This window comes from Podarcis bocagei (genome assembly GCF_964188305.1).
Source record: "Podarcis bocagei genome assembly, chromosome: 8".
Lineage (NCBI taxonomy): Eukaryota > Metazoa > Chordata > Lepidosauria > Squamata > Lacertidae > Podarcis > Podarcis bocagei.
In genome coordinates, this window is record NC_138133.1 from 20,816,568 (window position 1) to 20,838,699 (window position 22,132).

The 22,132-nt window shown below is 44.1% G+C and overlaps 1 long non-coding RNA gene across 1 annotated transcript; it reads left to right on the forward strand.

The window, feature by feature from the left end:
- The first annotated feature begins 55 nt into the window (after positions 1-55).
- Positions 56-19,178, forward strand: LOC308593953. The gene is made up of 3 exons (XR_014011135.1): positions 56-152; positions 2,035-2,076; positions 18,962-19,178. It is a non-coding gene; the product is annotated as an uncharacterized lncRNA (long non-coding RNA).
- Positions 19,179-22,132: the final 2,954 nt, after the last annotated feature.

A 22,132-nucleotide genomic window follows, 5' to 3' on the forward strand; every position in this document is an offset into this window, starting at 1 on the left:
TGGCATGGAGATAGTCTAGGTTGAATGCAAACATGTCATTCTGATGTCATGTGTGATGTCACAAAGAGGATATGCTTTAAGTCTTGGTAAAGCCAGAAACAGTTAACAGTCAGACTGCATCTCAGCCCTGTCAAGATGGATCTCCATAACAGGTGATGAATAGTTTTATTTGGGGGATATATTAACTTTTACTACTGGGAAAAAGTTTTAGATTGGTTTGCCAGTTTGTAACCCATCAAGTTGAGGCCAATAGATATACATTCACAACTCTGTATACATCAAATAATCAACTTTATGTGTGACTTTGGGACGGATTCATACAACCACATTTCCTTTCTCAAGAAAAGTTGGAAGGTGTGTAATTTGAATGGCGATTGCTCTCTGCTCCCTGCTGTCAGGGTGCTGTCAGCAGATCCTGGCTAATTGCCCAGGAAAGTATAAAGACAAGGAAAAGTTTCATAGTCCTTTTAAATTTCAATCTTTACAGAGAGAGGCTATAGAACCCAACCTCTTGGATGACGGTGGTGTCCCAAGTAAATCTCCACTCCCCATCTCTCCTACTTCCTCATTCGTCTCTTCTATGGGTGCCCTCTGTCTTTGAGCTCTTTGCTCTCCTACTTTTAAGGCTCACCGGGTTCTGAGAGATGAAGGGTCTGGAATGATTTCAAATGATAACACCTCAGCCAGGTGTTGTCTGCCTTTCTCATGATTTCCCAACTTCCCCCCTCATCTGCCTCCAAGCTGCAACCTTCCTTAACCCCTTGTTGTAAATCAATACTCTCTTCCTCCACCCTGGAAGGGTCAGGATGGGAAGGCGGTCTCCACCATTCCTCCTCTGCTTAGTCCCTGACACTCCAATATCATCACCCTTGATATATATAAACTGTGCAGCTGAGAGAAAAAGAAATTTCTTATTGCAAAGCCCCTTTGGTTAGACTGTAGCAACATGAGACGTGTATATAAGACAATTTGCATATGGGGAATTATTCCATATAAATAGCAACCCTAAATGCATCTGTGCAACAGGTTCTATTGATTGCAGTGAGATTTACTCATGAGTAAGAGGATTTCAGCCTGAAACTAGTTAGTCAATTTTATTGGAAGCTATACAATCCAGTTTCCCGCCCCGACTGCAGTAGCACAGTCAGAAGTGAATGACAGTGCTGGTATATTGCACTATAAATAAATAATAATGTTAATCTTAAAGAGAGGGGGAGAGAGGCAATTATAGCTTAGCCTTTACATTTAGCGTGCATAGCCTGTGGCATTTTAGAATCCATTGGTGTATGAAGGATAAATTGCATTCTAAAGCTGTTGTTCTTAGCTTATAATTTAGGCAAGAGTCACATATACGTTAAATAAAACAGAAAGAGAGGGGGAGCATACATGCAGGACCAGATTAAAACAACTGAAGGCTCTGGGCTGGGAGACAATGGGAGGCCCAAACTTAATAGCATCTGACCGTGAGAAACAAAACTTTCTTCTTTTCTTTATCTACTCAACAAAAGTAGAACATTGCTGAAATTTTAGGACTGATAAAAAATTGTTTATAAATTTATAACCTTTACTATATTTGCAAAAGTATGGAATTATTGAAGACACATATAGGGGAATCATATCTTTGTTATGACATTATGTCATGTACGAAGTCGGAACAATTTCTTTCAAGCACTTTTGGATGCAAAACTAAAGTATATCATTAAAATCAGTTAAGTCACAGGTTATCATTTTCTGTGCAGAGAATGCTTAGTGCAGACAACCAATCTTGGAAATTGTTACTCTGGAAATTGATATAATGCCTGTACAGTTTGTAACCATTAAACACAGGAGCAATCTGCCCCCCCCCAAAAAAAATTCTCCTGGAATTTTATTTGTTACACACCTTGGGGGCTGAAATTTTCTTCTTCAGGTGAGCTTGTTTGACGTACAGGTGGAAGTGCAAGAGTTAATTGACTAGACTAAGGTCAATATCCTTTGGATACTCTGGCTCAACATCACAACACCATTGTGAATCTGTTCCTTGGTTGCTTGCAGGTTCACCATGTTGAAGAAGGTTTATTCTTGCCCAGGAAAAATGTAAGTGCTGATTGCTTCCACCTGGCCAGATCTCCATGGTAGCTGCTGAACCTGTAACTGGTATCTGGCCAGGATGTGATTGTCTTGGCTATATAAGGAGGGCTAGACCAGCTGCTGCTCAAAATTTCTGCTGTGTGATTCCTACCTCCTGGTTACTGCTGGACTATGTGTTGTGCATGGAACTACATTTGAACCTGCAGCCTAGATGTGGACTTTGCTGTGAGTTTTGCTGTGCAGGACAGGAAGGTGCCAAGTCTCTATCTAAAGGAGCACAGTGGTATCTTGATTCTCAAATACCTTGGTACTCAAACGCCTTGGTTCCAAAACACTGAAAACCCGGAAGTAAGTGTTCTGGTTTTCAAATGTTTTTCAGAAGCCAAACATCCAATGTGGCTGTCGGCTATTGTTTCTGGGGCACCTGCACCAATCAGAAGCTGAGCCTTGTTTTTCGAACATTTCAGAAGTCAAACAGACTTCCAGAACAGATTAAATTTGGCGCTTTTGTTTTTGCTATTTATCTTGTGTTTTTGTTTTTGAGGCTTTTTCGGTTAATTTGTTTTTGTGACTGTGTGGAACCCTGTTCAGCTACTGTTTGTTTGTTTGTTTGTTTGATTGATTGATTGAGTGAGTGACTGCAGAAATGGATAAAACCCCCTTCATCCAAACAATAACTATCATCAGTGCAGGTAATGAATTATTTTTTTTAAAATAAAATTTATCATCTACAATACTGTCTTATCTTGTCTTGTGAAATAAAATAAAATACTTCCTGCTTAAGTAGTTGCACACATAGGCTGTTTTACCATCAAACATTGCTTTGAGTGAAGCCCGTTATACTTTTCATACCTTTCAAAACTAGTTCATTGTGTTTGGACTTGGACTTGCAGTTATGCATCTTACATCCATACCATCATTCTTCATTTTCCATAAAACTAAGACACTATTTCCCTGTGTGAAAGCCTAGTTGTCCATCAGCACTTTTACTGTCCAAGTATTTTATCTGACTTGATTGACTTGCTACATCTCTCTCTCTCTCTCTCTCTCTCTCTCTCTCTCTCTCTCTCTCTCTCTCTCCCTGAAACATAAAAAATGACCTCTTCTCCATCCCTCTGGGAAGATCTGGTGAATCTGAAGCGCACATGCATTAGCAATTCAGTCCATTACTTTCAATATTGCTTTTCGAGGGTGAACATTAATATCCTGTGAATAAAATAAATGAAGTCCCTTATTCTCTAGTTCAATACTTAATGCTGTTTTTAAAAATTAAATAACTTTTGCACATGTGGTTCTTCTGCACTTACACAAATACCAACCGCAGGGAAAATGCAGTATATCATTCTAAATGAGAAAACATAAAAGGTACCTGGAATGCTAAGAACATTACTAAACAAGAAGGATTCTTCACAGTTCTCTTAAAGAGCCATGAATTTTAATCTATATATCCATATCAGTAAAGGGAAATTATGAAACTGATAAATTCATGCTGTCTTTTATCAGGGACGAAAAGGAGCCACGTTAGACAGCCATACATCTTCTGGAGTTGCCGGCAGTCTCATTAGTGTGCTGTGATATTCATTATATAGAACATCATAAAGATGAAAGCTTTTAAATGAGAAAGTAGCTTTCAGTTCTATCACCATAAAGCAACTATGATTTATTATTCAAATTGATATAAGTACTACGAAGGGTAAGTCAGGATGCTGACTTGCAGGGAGGACTTGAAGGTACTAAGCTAGAACCCAAACAGTTTGCTTGATTGACAGGAACATTGGTGCAATTCCAGGTCTTACTGTGCCATTAACACATTTGCTGACTGTGGCAAGCAATATATTTCCTGCCAAAGAAAAGAACAGGTGAACAACTGGCAATAAATCCCAGTATAAGGGAATACCCTATGACCGGCCTTTTAAAGGATAGAAAATCACAGAACATTCAATAAGAATAAACTCTGGAAAACCACATCACCTTTAATATTTCTTTTGACCAAGGTGCATAGGACATCCTCATGATTCTCTTTCTCTCCAATAATGCTGTACCCATGCTGTGTTCTCCATTAAAAGATGGCAGGGGACTTTATTATTAGGGCATTGTAAAATATATGGTATGCCAGACTCACATTATTGGAGAGGGATGCGGGCGGCACTGTGGTCTAAGCCACCAAGCCTCTTGGGCTTGCCAATCGGAAGGTCGGGAGTTCGAATCCGGGGTGAGCTCCCGTTGCCTTGTCCCAGCTTCTGCCAACCCAGCAGTTCAAAAGCATACCAGCACACATAGATAAATAGGTGCCGCTGCGGCAGGAAGTTAAATGGCGTTTCCGTGCTTTCTGACACTCATCATGGTGTACTGTTGTGCCAGAAGCAGTTTAGTCATGCTGGCCACATGACCCAGAAAGCTGTCTGTGGACAAATGCCGGCTCCCTCAGCCTGAAGCGAGATGAGTGCCACACCCCATAGTCAAGTTTGACTGGACTTAACCATCCAGGGATCCTTTGCCTTATTGGAGAGGTCATAACATAAAAATATCATGCAGAACTTTATATAGTAAAATCTTTGAAAGCATACAGAGGCTTACTTGCTAATGTTGCTAATGCTGCAGTTTCTTCCATTCCTCTTAATTAAGGGCTATGCTTAATTAATGAAGGACAAGGGTTTATTTCTCTCTCTTGCCTTTGTACCAGGCTTTTATATCCCCCTCCCTGGATCCTCTTCATTAAGCCTTTGCTGATGCTGCAGTGCAGCTCATGATGTCATTAGCATGCATAAATGTGGACTGGGCTTGGGCCTAGTGAGATGTGCCACTGCCATCTTTTTGGAACCCACTGCTTGGGATGGGTACATCAGTTCATTTTGGTTCCTCTCCATTTCTCATTTGCCTCCATACCCTCCAACATCCTGCTTATCAAAATTGGGACACTTGAGGGGGGGGGGTTGTCCCAATCTCTGGCAGGAGCCAACTGGTTTTGCTTAATTTTGTGCCCAACTATTTAAGGTTTACAATCTTGCCATTCTCTGGGTCTGATCACCTGAGCACCTGGTGGTGTTTAACGTTACATAGTATGATGCTGTCTCTGTTACCTGCGTCAGTCAACTTTCTGAAGGCACATCTTTCCCCCCGTCTTTCCTTGATTATTAAAAATAGACACTGTCTTGTGTACATTATAATGCTTTGTTGCATTTCTGTACCTTTCATTGCTGTTCTTAGTAGTTGGTATCAATGGTTTAATTGTCTATTTTGTGATATTTGTGCTTTTAAAATGTGCTATACACAACTTAGATATTATATATATATTAAGCGGTATCAAAATAGTCTTAAATAAAGGAATAAATTATTATGATATCATTGATCTACATCATCAAGCCACAAATACATTTGAAGTTATTAAGGGGTCCCCTTTACTTTGAAATAGCCTTCTATATATTCCACCCCAGGGTTGAAGTGGTTTTGCTCACCAATACTTGGGGCATTTTGCCTAAATGGCTATGATGGTGCTCCATCTATGAACACCATCAGTCTAGTGTGATCCATCAGGAGCTGCTACATGTAGAGTCATGACATAGCAGACAGAGTGTTGGACTAGGACCTGGGAGACCATGGTTCAAATATCCACTTGGCTGTGAAGCTCACTGGGTGTCAGGAAAGAGCCAGCTCCAAGCAAAGGTTTGCAGCCAACTGCAGCAAGCAGCCAGGAACAGAGAGTCTTTGATATTAGTCAGGCAGGAGAGAGCCGGTAGCTGCAGACTTCAGCTCTTCCTGACCTTGATATTCCAGCTGATAAGATAGTAGCTGAGAGCAGGCTAGAACGCAGTCAAAGCTCACCAGAAGCACAAATAGGCATGAAAGAATTCAGAGACAGCCTGTCGGAAAAGGAAGTGGTGGGAGACGATCCATTAATTCCGAGAAGTCGGCGAATGGGAGGGTTGCAAGATAGGAAGCAAAACAAAAGACGTATGGTTCATAAGTTCAGTATCTTCTGTCGACATCATAAGGAGTCTTCAGAAGGCTCATCTTGAGTAATGGTGCCAGAGGCTTTGTAGAGCTGTCCGGAGCTACCTGTTTGTTTTTTTGCAATAACGCCATCCTTTTAACTAGCTATGCTTACTGTGTTATCAAGCTGGGAACCTGGACTCCTGACACTGGGTGACCATAGGCCAGGCATAGGCAAACTTGGCCCTCCAGATGCTTTGGGACTACAACTCCCATCATCCCTAGCTAACAGGACCAGTGGTCAGGGATGGTGGGAGTTGTAGTCCCAAAACATCTGGAGGGCTGAGTTTACCTATGCCTGCCTTAGGCCAATCACTGCCTCTTAGCCTAAACTACCTCACAGTTGTTGTGGGCATTAAATGAGGGGGGAAACCATGTATGTTGCCTTGAGCTCCTTGGAGAAAAAGGGGGGATATAAATGTAACCAATCAATATTTTCAAGAAGTGTCAAGATGGGCAGGGTATAAATAATAAAATTATTATTATTATTGGGTTTCACAGATACCAATAAGAAGGTGATTCACCCTATGGAGGAAACAGGTCTCCACAATCTAACCTTGGTATAAAGAGGAGAAGCCCCATCACATCTTTCCAAATCTGGGCAGCTGAATTATACTAATGATGAATCAATATCAATCGGATTACATGAAACACATAGGCTCCAATATCACAGCTATGTTCAAAGGACAAAGCTGAAAGGAGGTTGAAAAACTGAAGGTCTGGCTGATTTCAACTGCAGGGGAGTGAACACAAATTAGGAATTGGTCCAATAAGATCTTTATAGCCACTCCTCGCCAAGTAATCAAGAGCTTATATGCTTAAAATCTCTGTTCCACTTCCCAATTAGAAAAGAGGTAATTTTATTCTAAATCTTACTCTAAAATTGGTTCATATTACAAAATCTCATTTTTGCAGCAGCATAAGGAAAATTAGCTATATGAATAGTAATATCACATTGCTACAACCTACAAAATCACAGTAGTTTTCCAGCACAGAAATATGGTTAACATTCCTCTTACCTAGGGTCACCTCTCTCACATATGCCATTTTCATACATATTGCTTATAAAACAAGTGAGGGAATAAGTGAATTTTAACTAGCCCCAACAGTAAAGTATGCCCTTGCAAGAAAACTATAGCAAAAAGTCTGTAAGTGGGCAGGATCCATAACCCCTTGGTTCTCAAGCCTGAACTTTAATCAAATTCTGGCTTTCTATAAAAAAAAAAGTTAGAGAAACCCTTTTGGGGGTGTGGGGGAGGGTCTCAAATTTTAAAGCTGTCCAGCACAAAAATCCAGTTTGGCAGATGATATCCATTGTGTGCCAAGGCCCCGTAACCTGCAGTTCCCTAGTGGATAATAAATACACGGACACAAGTATTTAGGTTTATAGGTTCAAATAGGCCACAACTTAATTGCTTACAGATGTGTGTGGTTTGGCTTAGGCACTGGGTGAAGCCAGGCTATATCTTGACTCCCACCCATCTGCAGGGAGTCCATCTAAGGGTAAACCACCAATAGGGGGATCCCTATGACTTACATCAAATAGGGTCACCCTGAGAGGTCCCTGTTGGGGTTGTGGCATGGCCCTAGCCCATGTCTGGGCTTCAGACAGAATCCACACCCCTAGATCCCTTTAACAGGGTACCCTTATTGAGGAAGGGCAGGCGGAGACTACAACCTCCCCTCCATCCAAACAAAGGCTTGCCCAATGTCTAACCTCACAAAGTTATGACAATTGCTACAAGGTAGGCGAAAACCAAATGGCTGGTGTCAATTTGCCAAGTGGGGAAAAACCCAACAATATGGCAGCTGTCAATTGTCCATAGCAAGGTCATATCAGAGCAAAGTATGAAAAGAGGGTGGGTGGGTTGGGAGATCTGGCGAAGGGTGCAAGGCAAAGGCTCCACAACCACACTGCAGTTTAAGATTCCTGCGGCCACACCTCCCACCGGCATTGATTGGGCAGCAGGGCCACCCCTGGGCGGGGTGACGGCAACACCGCCTGGACAGTGATGCAGGTGCGTCAAACTCCACCCGCCCTGCACCAGATCACTGCAGGGGCCCTGACGCCTGGCTGCAACACCGCCCACCCAAAAACGTGAGTGGACCTGGTGCCGACAGAACTGTGGAAGGTACATACCACAGAAAGAGCAGGGTGAATAATTGTTTCTGTACACTCATAGTTCTCTCTATAACAGAACAGACAGCAATGATGGGTATTGGTGACAAAGTATTGTTGGTGCTGGAAAGGCAGGTCAGCTGCAAGGGTGAACCCAGAGTGATTCTACCTTACCTTTCCTAGGTATCTGTTATGCTCTAAGGGAGCAATCCTGAACACAAGAACCGGGCTTGGAAATCCACTCCACTTCCCAGTGGGGAGGAGTTGTGGTTGACCACGTGGCCACGCACTTCCCTCTGGGGGCGCGGGGACGAAGTCCTGTGTCCCCCATAGGTTCTCAGCCATGTCATTCACCTGCCAGCCAATCAGATGGCTGGGGGGGCATGGCCGGGCCCCATTTAAATAGAGCTGGAGAGCTTCCTTTTGGCTCACTTCCTTGATTGCCTAAGCCAATACCGCTCACATTCTGTAACCAATAAAGTTGTGGCCTAAATTTGCCCAATAACATTAACCTAATATCTGTGTCCTTGTGTCTTATTCATCAACGAGGGGGTGGTCTCGGGGTCCCCACATGCAGAAAGCAGGCATAAATTTAGCCAACACAAAGTTACAACAGATCCAAATTCCATTTCAGAGAAAGGGTGCTGCTAGCTGATCTGGCCCACGCCTGTCTGATGGAAAGCAAGCCTTTGAAATATAGTTTGACTTACACCACTCCTGTTGCCGGCTTCACCTAAAACTTAAGTTCCCAGATCACGTGCTCATTACTTTTAAAAAAAGCAATGCAGAGGAGACACATTTTATGAGATGAATATGATAAGATGGAGATCAATCAAAGTGCAGATTCGAGAGTAGAGCCTAATCTGATCCGTGAACTGGTTGAGATGGTGCAGATCAGGTGATTCTGCATTGCTTTTTGTCAAACTGGCACTCTGTCCCTACTGAGATTGCAAGCTAAATAAGCCATGACTGCATCATTCCAAATTGTGAAGATTGTCCATCACGCTAATAGCTGGGGAAAAAATGCTTTCTGTGATGAGGATGGAAAGAAAGGGGAAAGCAGTTACTACTGCAGGAGACTGCACATCACATTGAAACATAGAAGCCCAGAGTTAAAGGAAGCAGTCATTCCAGGGGCCGTCAATGTAGCTATTCTTGTGCTCATTGTGAGGTGTGTGCTTAAGTACCTTTGTGATCTGTGGCCATAAATTGGACAAGAACTGTAGAATTACTGTCTTTGTTTAAATAGTTGATTGTTACTCAAAAAGCATTAACTGCATTTTTATGCTGATGGCAAAAGACTTTATAGAGATAATTAAAGTGAAGCTTCAATTTTCATTATCTCCTTAAGCATCCTCTTTCTGCAATCCAGATTAGATTTAATAGAGCTATTTGCATGCACATTTGATTGATTTGAAGTTTTCAACCTAGAAACAAATTGCCATTGTTAAAAGTTATTGACATGCATGTCCAATCATCAAAGAGCGCCAAAGGAATGCTCTGGTTGAAGCTAATGGGCCAACCATTGGTGGGGAAGCTGTGAGGATTACACGTCTCCCTTCCACAGTTTCCCTCCATTTGCTGACCTATTGAAATATCATTAGCATTCTAACAAGACTTCCCCCCTCTGAGCTTTAAAGTCGAATCAATAGCTTTACTCCTGTACTAGTCACAGATTGACTCAACTAAGTAGTGCTAAAGGGATTTTCATTGAGTTTATGAATTGCTAGACGTTTCAGCAGAGGAACAGCCAGACTGGTTCCAGATATTATCACAATCAAATAAAAAACCAACTGATGGGTTCAAATCATGCTTGCCAGACTTGTGACACACCAACACAAATGTAGCCTGCTGGTTGAGTATTGTTGACTTGCCTGACTCTACCTCCACCCTTTTGTCCCCTCAAGGAGGCAGAATAATGGGAATCTTGTTGGGCCAGTCGTAAGCCATGCCTGTTTCTTTCTAGTTCAAAATATAATTCCCAAGGTCACCATCCTTCATCCATTTGCCTCCCACACTTCCTCTACAGGGTCTTTCTTTGATGTTACCAATCAATCACCTCTGTCACTCTTGTTGGCAGTGGATCTAAGCCTCTGTCAGATCTCATAGCACATTTTAGAGTAGAGAGGGTGGTGTGGGAAAAGGAAGGAACAGACAACTGCATGTTTTCTCATCTACTTCCCCATTGGCTCCCCTACTCTGACCTTTGACCCCAGCTTCCACAGAAAAGTGTAGTGCTGTGAAATGGTACATATGATTCCCCCCATGGTATTTGATCTGTGTTAGTTCATGGACATATGAAAGTCTCCTGAAGATAATGCCCTCATCAGCTGAGGAGCATGCATCTGTAGACTAACCCACAGACTAACAAGAGATAACTCTGGTTTGAAGGACATACAAAATGCAAGCCTCTTCCTGGAACCTTTCTTCCCCACTTATCACAGTCATTTGAAGTTCTGGCTGTGGTTACTCTTCTTGTGGATCTACTGTGCATCTCATAATTCCTGGTCATAACAATGTGCAGGGTTCTAATTGCACAAGGAGCTGTACTCCTTGCTACAGATGTTTGCTTGCTGATGTGTGAAGCAGCATAGATTTAAGGGAGGAAGTGTAGCTAGTGAGATTGGTTCTGCTTTCTTCCTCTTCACACGAGAGAAAAATACGGTATATCTAAACTGGGATTCAGTTACCCTATTATTTAAATATAGATAAAATAAACATTTTTAAAAACAAACAGACATGATAAAATGTCATTTTACCTAAGCAAAAAAGTTTTAGACACCAAAAACAAGATCCACATGAAACATTAAAAACATATCCAACCAGGGATTCCCTGGTCCTGAATGGGGTAACCGTGCCCCTGAAGGACCAGGTGCGCAGCCTGGGAGTCATTTTGGACTCACAGCTGTCCATGGAGGCACAGGTTAAATCCGTGTCCAGGGCAGCTGTGTACCAGCTCCATCTGGTACGTAGGCTGAGACCCTATCTGCCCGCGGACTGCCTTGCCAGAGTGGTGCATGCTCTGGTTATCTCCCGCTTGGACTACTGCAATGCGCTCTACGTGGGGCTACCTTTGAAGGTGACCCGGAAACTACAACTAATCCAGAATGCAGCAGCCAGACTGGTGACTGGGAACGGCCGCCGAGACCATATAACACCGGTCTTGAAAGACCTACATTGGCTCCCAGTACGTTTCCGAGCACAATTCAAAGTGTTGGTGCTGACCTTTAAAGCCCTAAACGGCCTCGGTCCAGTATACCTGAAGGAGCGTCTCCACCTCCATCGTTCTACCCGGACACTGAGGTCCAGCACCGAGGGCCTTCTGGCGGTTCCCTCACTACGAGAAGCCAAGTTACAGGGAACCAGGCAGAGGGCCTTCTCGGTAGTGGCGCCCTCCCTGTGGAACGCCCTCCCACCAGATGTCAAAGAGAACAACAACTACCAGACTTTTAGAAGACATCTGAAGGCAGCCCTGTTTAGGGAAGCTTTTAATGTTTGATGTATCATTGTATTTTAATATTCTTTTGGAAGCCGCCCAGAGTGGCTGGGGAAACCCAGCCAGATGGGCGGGGTATAAATAATAAATTATTATTATTATTATTATTATTATTATTATTATTATTATTATTATTATTATTATTATTATTATATTTCAAGCACATGTCTATATTTTAAGGGTGTTGAGGAGGAAAGTACAGTTTCCAGGAAGGCATGTGCTTTACAGGAAGTTTACAGCAAGTCATGTGCTTTGAATATGCATTCAATACAGTGGTGCCTCAGGTTACATACGCTTCAGGTTACATACGCTTCAGGTTACAGACTCCGCTAACCCAGAAATAGTGCTGATATTGGCTGAGATGACTGGCAGAATCCGTGACCAGAGGAAAGAGACGGCGGAAGAGGACTGGAAGAAATTTAAAATCTATCTTAAGAACTATTATAAAATTGAGGAATGCTAAAATGTCGAAGTGTTGAGAGAAAAAGGGATACAGTGACATAAGTTTTAAGTCAAAGAAAAGATTAAGAGAACACATATTTGACAAAAATTGTTTAGAAGCTGCTGAAATAATTTAGTAAATTGGGATGCAGAAAGGGGAGGTATGGGGAAGTCCGAGAAAGGAGGGTTATGGAAAAAAGGTCATGAAATTATACATGTTTGTTTGTCTTTATATTTGTTTGTATTGTTTAAAAAATGTTGTAAAACCAATAAAAAAATTTATATATATATAAAAAAGAAATAGTGCTTCAGGTTAAGAACTTTGCTTCAGGATGAGAACAGAAATCGTGCTCTGGCGGCGCGGCAGCAGCAGGAGGCCCCATTAGCTAAAGTGGTGTTTCAGGTTAAGAACAGTTTCAGGTTAAGAACAGACCTCCGGAACGAATTAAGTACTTAACCCACGGTACCACTGTATATGGTGTGGATTCATCCCAACCTGGACAATGCCACTGACGTGTAGCATGCCAAGCCAATGGCTTCAAGTCACAAGAAATCGAGTCCTCCTCACAGAGGGCACGCGTTGCGGTGAGATCATTAGGACTGACCTCACTGTTTGAGTGGGTGGGAGTGATTGGATAGCCACAACAACCCAATTGGTGGTCCCTCGGTTGCTGGGCAAATCTGGCCAATGGGGAATTTTGTGTGTTAACCGAGGGACCTTTATATTCTGATGCACGTTGCATTGAGCTTCCTCTTTTCACCTTGTGCATCGGATCACCTGCGCACCCTCCCTATACTTAGGGTCTTGCTATTACCTTGCTATGCCATCGTGGGTCATCTGCTGTTGGGGCAGGGGCCCAGTAGGAATTTTCCCATTTGGCTGATTTGCCGATGCCACTTGGGTTTCACCTGCCACGTAGCAAATCGTCACAACTTTGTAAGCTTTGGCGTTTCGGCATTGGTTCAAGGTTGTCTGGAGCCTCCAAAGTATTCTGTTAAAGGAATCCAGGGATTCGCCATTCTTTTGTTGACCCCTTTCGGAGGGTAGGGCCACACACGAGTCCCTGGGAGCATTTGGGGTGAGCTTGAGTCTGATTTTGGACTATTGCTCCTTCACGGTGTTTACCTGTACTGACGATATGGTGGGGCCCAGTCGTCAGTGCTGCCTTGCAGGTGCAGCTAGTCAGGAACCAATGCCTAAAGAAACCACTAATCAATAAAGTTGCGGCCAAAATTATGCCAATAACCTAAAACTAAATTCCATGTCAATTGTGTCTTTATTTATTGGGAAGCTCCTGGGGATTTTAACACGCAAAGGAAATTCCAACTAAACATGAGGAAGACCTTTCTGATGGTAAGAGCTGTTCAACAGTGGGACAGACTCCCTCAGAAGGTAGTGGACTCTCCTTCATTGGAGGTTTTTAAGTAGAGGTTTGGTGGCCATCTGTCATGGATGCTTTAGTTGAGATTCCTTCATTGGAACCCTTGCAGCCTCTTCCAACTCTTCAGTTCTATGATTCTATACTTCTAAGTATGATAATTTCTGATCCCATCCCAAATACCCCTTCAAGCACTGGGTTCCCTGCTGTCTTAGGTTACTCTGTCCACTCATCCTTACTGTTCCCTCTGTATGAAACTACCTTCCTGGACATGAATGCAGAACACTGTTATTCATTTCCTTCAGAACCTTTTCCCGTTGCCAAAAAGCCAAGCTGCCGATCTGTCTTAAAAGCCGCTTGTTTCTTTGGCATCCAAAAATACTGCAAAGGAAAACACCAATCCATTTTTGGCTCTCTGCATAGTTTCTTCCAAAACACACTCACACTCAGTTGTGGATCACAGAAATGCTGTATTTGGTCTGTATGGATGTTTAAATATTAAAAAGAGTCCCAGGGCACCTTGCAAAAACAAAACGAAAAGCAATAAAATCCACACTACTGTGAAAGAAGTTATTAAAGGTTTACAGTCCTTCTGTATGCAGGCATAGCTACCTAATGTAAATACTGCAATTCTGCGTGTGTTTATGCAACGTATGGACTAGGGCTTACTCTCAGGAAAGTGTGCATATGACTGTAGTCTAAATGCATGATTTTGGACTAAGGTTATACAAACAGTCCTTGATATATATATTTTCTTTTTTACTTCTGTTGAAAATTTATCTTTCTTTTAGTGGAATTCAGAGTTTGGTTTAAGTGCTGCTATACTCTGGTGAGGAATTGGTCAACTTTGGTTTATCTCAGCTTCTCATTTCAATCCTAAATTCAGTTCTCCACATTTCAAACAAGAGTTTCCATTTTTAAAAAGACGCCCCCATAAAAATTATTCCACATTTTAGTGTGAATTTCTCCTAACACACACATTTTCCCAAAGCAACTTCCCCTGATATAATGTATTTTAATGTCATTTATTTATGATGTGTGAGTCTTTGTACCCACTTTAGCCTAGTATATGCATTTGTGTCCACGTTACTTAGCTGCAGAAAAATCAGAGAAGTGTGCAAAAATCAGAGAAGTGTGAATTAGGTATCTTTGGTCTTAAATGCAAATGGAATCCAATTTCCTCTCCACTCCTAGCCATGGCCTTTTCTCAAGCTGCCCGGTAATGGTGGAATTCGCATGATGGAAGTCCCCACATTGGTTTCTTCTAAGAGAATTTCATTTGGGCTGCATATTAAAATGAAGAAACTTAATTCATAAATCCTTGACCAGAAGTGGCCCATCCCAATTTGCAAGGTGGGAACATGGTGCCCTCTGCCCTTTCTGTGCCCTCTCCCATCACAAAATTCCACTGGAAAGTTCCCTGTCTTGCTGAACTCAGTGAGATGGGGGAAGTATTCTGCAAGGTGTGGAAATGGTGGGTTCCCACCTCTTGTACTTCCACCACCTGAGGTGAGTGTTTCACCCCACCTCATCTGCCCTGGACAAATACACTGCTAGCTCTATGTATTTGTCCAGGACAGATGAGGCTCTGTCCTGGACAAATACACAGACTAGAAACTTAACTATCACCCTGCTCTTGCACTTCTATGAGCAAGCCACTACACTGTGTCCAAAATGCAGCCTTTGGGAAATAATACATTTAGAAACACAGATTTAACATATCTAAATACATAAAATATTTAGCCACACAAAGTACATTTGGAAATTCATAGACAGAGATATAAAAAATACATATTTAAATACAAACGTTTAATGTGGGCATGGGACAGACTTATGAATGAACTGACAGAGAGAATAAATTGGCAATCTGTCCATCCCCATGTTCTCCACAGTATTCCTCCTGTCAGAAACTGGAGTCACACTGTAATAGGCTCCTCTCCCATGATCACAGACTTACAACATTACCAGGCAGCAGAGAAAGAAGCTGCCATTCAGCTAATTCTGTACTGCTAAAGCCAATGCTAAAAATGGTCCCTCGGTCTAATGGAGCAGACAAGATCTAATACAAGATGAATCTCTCTGATGCTATGCTTCCCAGAAAGGCTGAAACCTTCCAATCAATCAGGATTACACAGTTTAATAATGACCCCTGTATATTTCCTGGCAGTCTTTCATCCCATGCTAATAAGAAAATATGTTCATCAGATTTATAAAAACAACAACAACAAGCTATTAAGAAATATTGAAGGATTTTGTCTTCAGCAAAACAAGAAGCAATCGGTTAGCAGGCAATCAATAATTTATTGGAAGAAAATCCTAACCCCCCCCAAAAAAATCCATAATGTGCTAGCTTGGATGTTGGCAATCTCTGCTCATTATGGTCCCAGGTTCTTATTTAATGTGTTTTTAGCAGTCTGACAAATTAATCACTGAGACCATATTTTTGACAATGCCATAATCACATTCAATACAAATGTGTCTTTTGGTCATAGCTGCATCCTCTCAACTATCTTTTGCAAGCAGCACATGAAAGTAATGACAAAAAGGGTCCTTATTCAGTGAAGTCATTGCGAGTTACTTTCTTTGTGGCCTAAGAGCTGGGGAGGGGAATCTGGTTCATTCAGTTAGCATTCATATTCTTGTAGATTGCTTGGATTTCTAAGTTTTGGAAAACTCTGCTCAAAACATAACCAGGATGCCCTAATTAACCAAGTCTTGGATCTGATGCTATTAGAATTCCCATCTATTTGATGCTGCAGATGATTGACCAGCCAATAAATTGACCTGAACAAATAGTGGAATAGAAGTGCCTAGTAGCAGTGATCATCAAATCACACAACCACAATATTAAAGATAGTCCTGTTCAGAGCTTCAAAAGTCTGTTTTCAAAAGCACCTATTTCAAGTTTGACAAATCCAAAAGGGAACTAATTCAAGTTCATGTTTACCCTGAGTTTGGTTCACCTTAGTTCACGGTTTAGTTGAACTTCATCCGAATGATATTTGGCAAAAAAACAACAACAAAACAGCATATTATTTGCTTAAAAATATTAATGTAAAAAGTGTGAGTGGAAAATGTGTACAGTGGGATGGAACAGCGCACAACAGGACAGGATGGACATATGATCAAGTGTCGGCAAGGCCAAAATGAGAACTGTTGCTCTGTAAGTTTCCAATCACATAAGAGAATAAGGCCTACATAAAGGCAATTGTGCCAAAATGTGTCAGTTGTACTGAACAATAACACCGTTCATAGTTTTGGCATCCTCGAGTCATATTTATCTTTTTTCATTCTACCACATTTAGCCATGCAGCTAGGCCAGTATATCTATTAGTTGCTACAATATTTTGTGTGTGGATAGAGTACTAAGGTTTTGATCTGAGAAACGTTGTTCAAGGTACTTACCAGCTTCCCCCCCTTTTCTCCCAATAATACCATGTGTGATGTGATTGCATAGCATTTTGTGTCCTCCTTCAGTTTATATTATGCATTGGTGCTGGGGCCAGTGGTGTAGTGTGGGTTGTCAGCACCCGGGGCAAGGCAAGTAATTTGCGCCCCCTAACCTGTGGATTTGCACCCCCTAACCCGTGGATTTGCGGCCCCTAACCCTAACCCCCAGATGTTGCGCCCAGTGCGGCCGGCCCCCCCTGCACCCCCCACGCTACGCTACTGGCTGGGGCAGAGGAGCACACAACCCAATCCCATCACACTGTGAGTTTACCTGACTAAATGTTATGGGAAGAGAAAGCAGAACTGGCTGCTGGGCTGCTGCTTTCAGCAGGTGCCCCATGGCCCTAAGAAGAAAATAATACAATGCAATCTTCTTCTTCTTTGGCGATCACTCGTAGCCAAGTAAGATTGTCTTCCATAAACACGATTTTAACAATGAATCCATAAGTGACTGTGGAGGCCAATTCTGAACCCACACGTCCTTCCACAGTGGGGACAATGGTTCCCAGGCAGGAGTTGATCATGGTGTGGATTTGCCAAGCATGCCTTCCTTATAGCACATTTCTCCCTTGCATTCTGAGTTTGAGTGTCTTCAAAGTCCATGACACCTTTGGTAAAGGCTGTTCTCCAACTGGAGCGCTCGCAGGCCAGTGTTTCCCAGTTGTCGGTGTTTATACTACATTTTATAGGGAAACCCCCTTTAAGGGTATTATAAGGAAAGTGGGAGCAATATGTAGATGCCAGAATCATTATTTTTTACTTCCATAGGAGGCTATATCATAATACTAGAAGTTGGGACCATCCACTGAAACTAAATAATGGAAGATTCGGGACAGACAAAATACTCCACGTAGTGCATAGCTAAAACTTTAGAATATGCTCCCCCAAGAGGTTGTGATGACCAACAGCTTGGCTTGAAAGAGGATTAGACAAATTCATGGAGGCAAGGCCTCAGTTTCTGGTGGCACCCTGTGCAATGCCAAAATTTGCCTCTCACTCTCCATTCTAAATCATAGCTGTGGCATCCCCTGTGGAGCCCCTAGAGCTCTGCCTGTGCCCAGTGCGATCGAACCAATCACACTTCCCTAAATCCACCTCTGATGGAGGACAATCTTATCAATGGCTACTAGCCATGACACCCATGTTATAACTCTATCTACTGTTGGAGGCAGTATGCCTCTAAATAGGGGCTACAGGTGGCGCTGTGGTCTAAACCACTGAGCCTCTTGGGATTGCCAATCAGAAGGTCAGCAGTTCGAATCCCCATGACGGGATGAGATCCCGATGCTCTGTCCCAGCTCCTGCCAACCTAGCAGTTCGAAAGCACGCCAGTGCAAGGAGATAAATAGGCACCACTGTGGCAGGAAGGTAAACGGTGTTTGTGTGTGCTCTGACTTCCGTCACTGTGTTCCGTTGCACCAGAAGCGGTTTAGTCATGCTGGCCACATGATCCGGAAAGCTGTCTGTGGAGAAACGCCAGCTCCCTCGGCCTGAAAACAAGATGAGCGTCGCAACCCCATAGTCACCTTTGACTGGACTTAACCATCCAGTGGTCCTTTACCTTAACCTTTGCCTCTGAATACCTGCTGCTGGGAATCACAAGTGGAGATGGTTCTGTTGCTTGTGGGTTTCCCATGAGCATTGGGTTGGCCAGTGTGGGAACAGGATGTTGGACAAGATGAGGCTTAGATCTGATCCAATAGGGCTCACTTCTTACATTCTTACATTTGTTTCCTGGTAAGAAGCGACTTTGAAATGCCAGAAGAGTGCAAATTCTCACTTATTTTACAGCTTACATGCCTGGATGAATTTACAATGCCAAGTCTATCCAAAGTCCAAAGGTTAAGACCATGTTAAGACCTTTATCTCCATTTGCATATTTTATAATGGCTATCATTAGCTGATAATGAGCTGTTAGCTTTCATTAGCTCTTCAAATTATTGCCATTAGCTTACTCCAAGTCCTTCCCATTCCAATGTAAATCACTATTTTTGGATCCCCTTTCCTACTTTACAGGTCACTCCCAGGAATATTTGAGTCCCTGCTTGCTGCCGCCCTGGGAGGATTCCCACTTCATGCCAAAATGGATCGGCGGTATAATACGCTGGCAAAATAGAACAATGACTTTCTCTCTTGGTCCAGTAAAATTATCTTCAAATTAAATCACATTTGCAGTGCATGCCATGAAGACAAATGGAGAGCAAAATAATAATAATAATAATAATAATAATAATAATAATAATAATAATAATAATAAATTTTATTTATATCCCGCCCTCCCCCGCCAAGCCGGGCTCAGGGCGGCTAACAACAATCAAATAAACAATCAAATAATAACACATTCTAAAGATATTTCATTATAAAAATTAGTTAAAATCAAATTGATGGCAACCGATTAAACAAAATTCTGTGCAGGTTGCCAGCGGAGGGAGTCAGGCTGCGCCCTGACCAAAGGCCTGGTGGAACAGCTCTGTCTTGCAGGCCCTGCGGAAAGATGTCAGGTCCCGCAGGGCCCTAGTCTCTTGTGACAGAGCGTTCCACCAGGTTGGAGCCGCAACCGAGAAGGCCCTGGCTCTAGTTGAGGCCAGCCTAACCTCTCTGAGGCCTGGGACCTTGAGGGTGTTATTGTTTGCAGACCGTAGGTTTCTCTGTGGGGCATACCAGGAGAGGCGGTCCCGTAGGTACGAGGGTCCTAGGCCGTATAGGGCTTTAAAGGTTAAAACCAGCACCTTAAACCTGATCCTGTACTCCACCGGGAGCCAGTGCAGCTGGTATAGTACCGGATGAATGTGATCTCGCAGCGAAGACCCCATAAGGAGTCTCGCCGCGGCATTCTGCACCCGCTGGAGTTTCTGGGTCAGTCTCAAGGGCAGCCCCACGTAGAGCGAGTTACAATAATCCAGTCTGGAGGTGACCGTCGCATGGATCACAGTGGCTAGGTCAGGGCGAGAGAGATAAGGGGCCAACTGCTTAGCTTGGCGGAGATGGAAAAATGCCGCCTTTGTTATAGCTGTAATCTGCGCCTCCATAGAGAGGGAGGTATCGAAGATTACACCCAAACTCCTAACGGCCGGTGCTGGCACTAATTGCACTCCCGCAAGAGATGGGAGTTGCCCCCTCGATCCCATATCGTCCCGCCCCAGCCAGAGGACCTCTGTCTTCGAAGGATTTAACTTCAACCGGCTCCCACGTAACCATCCAGCCACAGCTTCCAGACATCTGGTCAGTGTGTCTGGGGCCGAGTTAGGATGGCCATCCATCAACAGATAGAGTTGGGTGTCATCAGCATACTGATGGCAACCCAGCCCAAAACTCCGGACAAGCTGGGCGAGGGGGCGCATAAAGATGTTAAAAAGCATCGGGGAGAGAATCGCACCCTGAGGCACTCCACACACCAAGGAGTGACGCGATGACAATTCCCCCCCAAGCGCCACCCTCTGTCCCCGATCAGAGAGAAACGAGCGCAGCCATTGAAGGACTGTGCCCTGGATCCCCACGTCGGCAAGGCGGTGGTCCAGGAGTTCGTGATCGACCATGTCAAAGGCTGCTGACAGATCTAGAAGAATCAGCAGCCCCGACCCGCCTCGATCCAGCTGTCTGCGGAGATCATCTGTTAGGGCGACCAGAGCCGTCTCGGTCCCATGGCCAGCACGGAAGCCGGACTGGAATGGATCCAAAGCAGATGTTTCATCCAGGAACCTACCAAGCTGTTCAGCAACCGCTCTCTCAATCACCTTACCCAGGAATGGAAGATTCGAGACCGGGCGGTAATTGGATAGATCTAAGGGATCTAATGATGTTTTCTTTAAGAGCGGACGCACCACCGCCTCCTTCAGTTCCCCTGGGAATATCCCGGTGCCAAGGGACAAATTGATGATATCCCCCAGGGGGGCCCGCACCTCGTCTGGACACGCTCTAATCAGCCATGACGGGCACGGGTCAAGAGGACAGGTGGTGGGCTTTCCAGCTTGGAGGAATCTGTCCACATCGGCTGGAGATATCCGGTCAAAGTGGTCCAATACTGGACCCGAGGACAGTCGAGGGGCCTCCAGTTCCTTTATTGTATCCAAATTGGCAGGGAGGTCATGGCGGAGCAACAGGACCTTCTCCGCAAAAAAGCTCGCAAATGCCTCACAGCTGTGTGTCGAATTGTTATTTAAATTTGGCTGTCCTTCGAGGGACGTTAAAGACCGAATTATACTAAATAATTGTGCCGGGCGAGAGCTAGCGGATGCAATGGAGGCCGAGAAGTAAGACTTCTTAGCGGCCTTCACTGCCATCTCATAGGTTTTCATAAAAACCCTATAAGATGTTCTTGAGGCTCCGTCACGGGCACCCCGCCATACTCGCTCTAGCCGTCTGAGGTCCCGCTTCATTTTCCGAAGCTCCTCGGTAAACCAGGGGGCCCGGTTTCTGCGGGGTCGCAGAGGGCGCTTAGGTGCGATCTCATCGATGGCTGCCAGGAGCTGGGTATTCCAGCCCTCAACAAGCTCAGTCAATGAGTCGCTAGGGGGAGCAAGGTCCCGCAAGGCCTGACGGAATCTATCAGGGTCCATCAGCCTCCGCGGGCGAGCCCAAATTGGCTCGCCACCTAAGCGGGGTGGGGGTGGAAAATCAATCCTGGCTTTCAGTGCGTAGTGATCAGACCATGGCACCTTCATTGAGGGAGACATGATCACATCTATACCGGCGCCAAAGATCAAATCCAGCGTGTGGCCTGCTTGATGTGTGGGGCCCGAAACAAACTGGGAGAGCCCTAGTGTCGCCATGGAAGACACCAGGTCCAGAGCCTGTGAGGAGGGAATGGCATCAGCATGGATGTTGAAGTCCCCCAGTACCAATAGGTTGGGGAACTCCAAGGCCCAGCCGGCCACCGCCTCCAACAGGCCTGACAGGGTGGCTGCTGGTGCGCTAGGTGGCCGGTACACCAGCCAGACAGCCAAGCTCACCTCGGAGCCCCACACTAGGCCAACACATTCAATGCCGGGGATCGATGGCGATGGCAGAGCCCTGAAAGAACAATCTTCTCGGATTAATAATGCCACCCCTCCCCCCCGGCCCACAGTCCGCGACTGGTGGAGGACGGAGAAACCTGGGGGCGCCATCTCTCGTAAGGTACCAGTTTCCCCTTCGCGCACCCAGGTCTCCGTCACACAAGCCAGGTCAACCCCCTGCGAGGTGAAGAAG